This window comes from Anolis carolinensis, chromosome 5, assembly GCF_035594765.1.
Source record: "Anolis carolinensis isolate JA03-04 chromosome 5, rAnoCar3.1.pri, whole genome shotgun sequence".
Lineage (NCBI taxonomy): Eukaryota > Metazoa > Chordata > Lepidosauria > Squamata > Dactyloidae > Anolis > Anolis carolinensis.
In genome coordinates, this window is record NC_085845.1 from 60,468,459 (window position 1) to 60,475,157 (window position 6,699).

Below are 6,699 nucleotides of genomic sequence, written 5' to 3' on the forward strand. Positions count from 1 at the left end.
CATTACTTCATTTCATCTTTCAGGATTTCTGCCCACTTTCAGATTTATATTATGTTAATTATTAAATATGCACGCAAAGCCTATGTCCTTGTATCACAATCCTCCTGCATCTGCAAAATACAGTTTGATTGTTAGCCTGTAGCCCCATTAATCTCACTTCATATGATTTCCATCTGTACTGATTTTCTATATACTTAGCATCATGATCTAAAACGATTATGGGGAATAGCTGCTGTGTTTATTCCCATTCAGGTTCTTGGCACAATGACTGGAAATCTTCTAAATGTAAGTTTTGACTTTGGATGGATCCAGATTCATTCCGCTTTGATTTGGACGCATTGATTGCCAACCTTCCATCAAAATACTTACTTGAGAAATTATTAAAACAGATCTTTTTTAGCTGCATGGTCTATATTTGTTCCTTCATGAGCAGAATTGACATTCACAATATAAATGGATATAGAAAAACCTTGGAATGCCATCCCATTAGAACGTTTGGAACTTATAAGGCAATGTTTGTTTCAAAAGAAATGAAGGACCCTAATCTATCCTGCAGATGAAAAGAAACTCACGGAGATCTTTAATTAGATCGTGCTCATGGAAGACAATAGTATAATAAAGAAGATTTAGTAAAGCATTTTGTGTTTTTATTACTTTAATTTCAAACAAGATGCTTAACTTCAAAAGATAGTCAAGGCTATCCTCCCTCTACCCAATGAATAACTCCTCAAAGAGTAAAATTAATATGTAGTTGTAGCTTGGCTGATGTTCTTCAGTGGTGGAAAGATCAATCATCATCTTCTATGCCTTCTTCCTGTAACCATGGGCACAATTCACGTGGATGTCTTTAAATGTGTGGGAGTTGGTTGAGCAAAGGCTAAAGCAGAATGAAACTTAGATTTAATTTCTGTTGTTATTCCAAACTAAAGACAATCCAGTCCACTGACTTGGCAATCCAATACTTTGATTCAATGAATCCACCCTAGTTGGCATTATCAATAGGAGTTCAGCCAGGAGTTGATATCACTTGTCCCTCTAGATCAGTGGTTCTCAACCTGTGAGTCCTCAGATGTTTTGGTGTTCAACTCCCAGAAATCGTTGGCTGGGATTTCTGGGAGTCAAACGGCAAAACATCTGGGCACCCACAGATTGAGAACCACTGCTGTAGATGTTGCAGGACCACAATACCCATCTGAAACACACAGCCCAATAGTTTATGGCTGTACTTTAGGTGTTATGGCGCTCTCACAATCCTCATCCTGTTGAGGATCCTATGAGAGCAGTGGTTCTCAACCTGTGAGTCCCCGGGTGTTTTGGCCTACAACTCCCAGAAATTCCAGTCAGTTTACCAGCTGTTAGGATTCTACTCACTCTCATCAGATGAGATCTCATCAGGGATGGTGGGTCTTTACTTTTGACAACTACCTCTTCATGGGCTGAGCACCATGTATGGTCATCATCTTTGAAAAAAGACATATATAGTTATGCACAGCTGTATTGCTTCTACACTGTGGTCACAATAGACAATAAAATACTACTCACCTAGCTTTCTTCTGCAGTATGCTCTCTGTTTAATATATATTGGATTAGCCATTAACTTGCAAAATAGTTCCACCCCAAAAGACCACTACAATTTATTATTAACTTAGATTGCCTGCCAGCCGCTTTCTCTTTTCATTCTGGTTTTGTTTGACTTCATCTAATATTGGGTGTTGTTTTTTCTTGCACTTTGACATGCTTGATGCTTAAACTAAAACATAATTTGTGACCGATCTTAATCTGGGGTTTATTTTATTTTAGTAGCTCTTTCAAAACTAATTTGAACTTATGCTGGGGTTTAGAGAAATATTTACACAGAAATAACATGAGATTATGTGCTGTAAATGCAGTGCCATTCAGTTATGTAAATAGCTGCAACAATGTTTAATTGAATATATAACACCAGTAAAATGTAAATGCCATTTTTGTTCCAGTTGGTCTATGCCCGAGCTCTGATGACATGACTGAACAGGGCTAATTGATAGTGGAAGTTATAGTTTTAAACAGGGCTCCATAACTCTGCAATATGTCTGGCAAATTTTAGTGCAACATGTCTCACTCTGTCTTTCTGTTGGCTTCAGTTTGGTACCTTGCTTTATCCAAACTACAGTGCACTCTCTGGATCTGCAAGCTCCACATCTGCGAATTCCACCAACCATGGAGCAACAGTTATAATACATAAATTACTGGTGATGTGAACACACTGACGTTTCCACATAAACGTCAGGAGAGAATGCTTCTGGAACATGGCCATACACTCTGGAAAACTCACAACCACCCAGTGATTCCGGCCATAAAGCCTTCGACAACACTTGGACAACACATATTTACTTTCCCTTTTTGCAGAATCCTTTCTGTTTGGAGTATGTTTGCGCAAAAGTGAGCATTTTTGAGAAGATAATGAATTCCAGTGAATAGTTAGAATTCTAATCTAGGGACATTTAAAGAGCAGCTGATGGATTTAGATTCAGAGTCAAGGAAGTCACAAAAGTTCTGGCCATAAAAACATTTCATAAAGTAGTTATACCACAAAAAGTAGACTTAAACTCTTCACACTGAGGTTGGAGTCATTCATACCTTCTATAAATTCTTTAATGTTTCCACCACAAAGATAAGTCTCAAATGTGACCTTCATATGCTTGGAAATCTTCCAACAGGAGGGAATGAAACAGCTTTGCATATCCAGGCTGTTTAAAAGCCACAGTTTCCTTTGTTTCTGGTCGAATATGTCCATGGAAAGGTGCACCACATCAAAGATAGTCAAATAGAATATTGCCCTACAGAGCTCCAAGGGTAGAACAATTCTTCCTAACTATGTTGTGGCACTCTGTTGGCTGCTTTTAAGTGGCTCCTGAAATGGAGACCTTGTTATTCTTCCTCCTTCCTTCTTTACAATTTAATCTATACATTAAATTCATTTCATCGAATGATGGATTTTAGAGCTGGAACTGTTGCCAAAGAATCCCTGCTGGGCTTTAAACTAGGGTTCAAGGACTTCCTATATTCTTTTTTACCCCCTTAGCTCAGAACACTCTATGGCTGGATCTCCACTGCTTATCCCAGATTATTTGGCAGTTTAGACTCATGTAATACAGTTCAAAGAAAATAATCCGGGCTCAGATCCTGGAATATGGGACAGTGTAGATCCAGCCTATGAGAGAGAGTAATTGAGCAACACATGTGTTGAAGAGGCAACACATTTTTATTTGCTATTGAAGTGAAAAAGACTTTTTTTCAACCTTTCTGTAATAAGGATATTGCTGCCTAACATTACATAAAACATCATATTACCTGGTTGCTGGTTCAAATCCAACCCTGGGAGAACATGGATGAGCTTCCTCTATAGCTCCATGTGGGGACATGAGAGAAGCCTCCAACAAGGATGGTAAAGACATGAAAACATCCAGGCATCCCCTGGGCACCGTCCTTGCAGACAGCCAATTCTCTCACACCAGAAGCAACTTGCAGTATCTTAAGTTGCTCCTGATATAAAATGAGATCAAACATAAAGATGAGTTTTTTTTAATGTTCTGAAATATTTAGAGTTGACTATTTGGCAAATGCCCAAATTACTGGCTGCTACCTAGTATTCATATAAATGAGTATAAATTGCTGCTTAAGTTCTGGCTTGGAAAGAAGAATATAAACAATAAATATGGCTCTATATATAACTCTCTTTAACATCGATTTTTGAGGAGGGGAAAACAATACAGAACCAGATTCTTGGGACTGGATTTTTTCTCCTGTTTAACTTATTTCTCAATCACTCCATTATTTTTATGATATAGCCACAGCTATGACTTTATTAGACATTACTGTAATAGTTGCGCCTAAAGATACTTAAGCACATGTGTCATACCCAAGGTCTGCACCCTGGATTTGGCCCGCCATGTCATTTTATGTGGCCTTCCAGATGCTGGACCACAACTCCTATATTCCTCATCATTAGACCTCATGATTATTACTGATGGGAGTTATGATACAGTAACACCTAGAAGGCTGCACTTTGTTCTGTTTAGTCGCAATAGTGGGGTTTGGATTTAGATGCAAGGCTTATGGATATGATGCCTGACTTTAAAAGGCCCTTAAACCTTTTCCCAACCTCAGATCCACAAGTGTTAGTAAAAACTGAAACTTGCTCTTACTGGCAAAAGGTGATATTTAACCAGACATCAGCATTTATAACATCTCTGGGGGAGGAAGTAGGCCCTACATTTCTATTTTAAATTATTGTAAGCCACATTGGTTCTACTGGCAGTAGAATGTGGAATATAAATTCAATCAGAAAGAAGGAAGGAGCTTGAGAAGGGATAAGTGAAGACTTGCTGATTTACTGTTCCCTCCTCATGCACCATCTCACCCATTGTTATAGAGAATTAACCCAACCAGAATTGTTCCAAGATATTTTGTTATCTGAAGCAGAGCAACAAAGCAACTTCTTAAATTGAGGCGGACAAGACCCAGAGCTAGGGAAATTTTCCAAACTGGATATTGCTAGAGAAATGTTATCTCTCACATACATTCATGATTTTCACAAATGACCAGCCACTGCCAGAAGGGACAGAGAGTTTCATCTATGCTGATGATCGTGCCATCACCACTCAAGCAGGGAGCTTTAAAACGATAGAACAGAAGCTTTTCAAAGCTTTAGGTGCTCTTATTGCCTATCACAGGGAAAACCAGCTGATTCCTAATCCATCTAAAATGCAGATGTGTGCTTTTCATCTTAAGAACAGACAATCATATTTAGCTCCGAGGATTACTTGTGAAAGAATCCCACTGGAGCATTGGAGCACACCAAAATACCTGGAAGTTACTTTGGACAGTGCTTTGACTTATAAGAAGCACTGCTTGAATATCAAGTAAAAAGTGGGTGCTAGAAATAATATCATACAAAAGCTGACTGGCACGAACCCAAGGATTACAACCAGACACAGTGAAGACATCTGCCCTTGCGCTTTGCTACTCCGCTGCTGAATACGCATGCCCAGTGTGGAATACATTTCACCACGTTAAAACAGTGGATGTGGCTCTTAATGAGATATGCTGCATTATCACAGGATATCTGCACCCTACACCACTGGAGAAATTATACTGTTTAGCCAGTATTGCACCAACTGACATCCATTGGTAAGTAGCAGCCAATAATGAAAGGATCAAGGCAGTGACATCTCCGGTCCATCCTCTGTTTGAATGTCAGCCAGCATGCCAATGCCTTAAATCAAGAAATAGCTTTCTAAGATCTACAGTAATACTTGTAGGAACATCTCAGCAAGCAAGAGTCCAAAAGTGGCAGGTTAAGACCCAGAACCTCAATACTTGGCTGATACCAGATGAGAAATTCCCTCCTGGGCACATAGAAGACTGGGCGACTTGGAAGGTGCTGAACAGACTGTGCTCTGCACAAGATACAGAGCTAATATTAAGAAATGGAATCCATGATATGTGAGAGTGGAGAAGAGCCAACCACAGACCACTTACTACAATGCAGCCTAAGCCCTGCGATATGCACAATGGAGGACCTTCTCACAGCGACACCAGAGGCACTCCAAGTGGCCAGCTTCTGATCAGAGGAAATCTAGTATAATGTCAAGTTTTTGACTGTGTTTGTGTTTTTAAAAAAATACATGATAACTGTACCCTCAATTTGCTTCTGACATGACAAATAAATAAATAAATAATGGGGTTGTTGTATGTTTTCCGGGCTCTGTGATCCTGGCCTTGAAAGCCGTTGACAACAAAATAAATAATGAATGGTTTTCCCACTTTTGCATGGGTCTTATGCCCCTAATCCCAGCAAATGTGGAGGGTTGACTGTACACTCAGTTCAGAAGAAGGCAGTTCATTTCACATTTGGGTTATGAATTGGGTCTGATTCGTCTCTACACACATAGCTAAGTTCTGAAGTCTATTAGCTAGCCATAATCCTCTGAATTATGCCTTTAATCCATTTGCTAATGAAACATAACATTCTAAATCATTAAAGACTGAAAAAGGTGCTATCAGCTAAACACACGATTCCAGCAAATGCTAAGAAGTATATTTATGATCTCTTTTGGACAGTTTTACTTCCCTGCTCATGTAACTATGCATACTATTGTAAAGTCGATGTGGAGGAGTGTTAAAAGACTGAATAGAAAGAATAGCAAATAGTAAATCTACTGACTCATGTAATCCTTCTCTGATTTTTGTTAAAAAAAACTTTGGCTACACATTCTCATCTGTACTGTTTAACCCAAAGATGTATTTGTCAGAGGCTTTCCCCTTTATAGAAGCAACTAAAATCAATGCAATCTGTTTGTGATAGAAATATATAGTTGTGACTGAAAAATACAATGCTACATTTGTGTAGCTTTCATCAAATGAGTGCCCAGTACAGTTCCCAATGTGATTAAGAATACTTTGAGAAACTACCACCTTCAATTGTAAAGACTTAATGTGACCTTTAAAGGGTAAATGAGTAAGCCCAATAAAGAGACCCAGCTTTCTCACACTCTGTGCAGATGTTTCATGTTTACGATTTGATTTTTACTACATTTCTAATATTCTTACATGCATGCTCTTTTTAATTCTGACAACTCTTTATATAGCAGTATGATCCTCAAAGTGTTTAGTACATGACCAAAATGGACCCAGGGGAGGCCTATTCCTGAATGACAC

The 6,699-nt window shown here is 38.8% G+C and overlaps 1 long non-coding RNA gene across 1 annotated transcript; it reads right to left on the reverse strand.

Moving 5' to 3' along the window:
• Nucleotides 1-637: 637 nt before the first annotated feature.
• On the reverse strand, nt 638-1,462 carry LOC134299743 (uncharacterized). Its single transcript, XR_010006986.1, has 2 exons — nt 1,372-1,462; nt 638-877 (listed from the first exon to the last, which is right to left on the reverse strand). It is a non-coding gene; the product is annotated as an uncharacterized LOC134299743 (long non-coding RNA).
• Between the last annotated feature and the right edge of the window lie 5,237 nt (nt 1,463-6,699).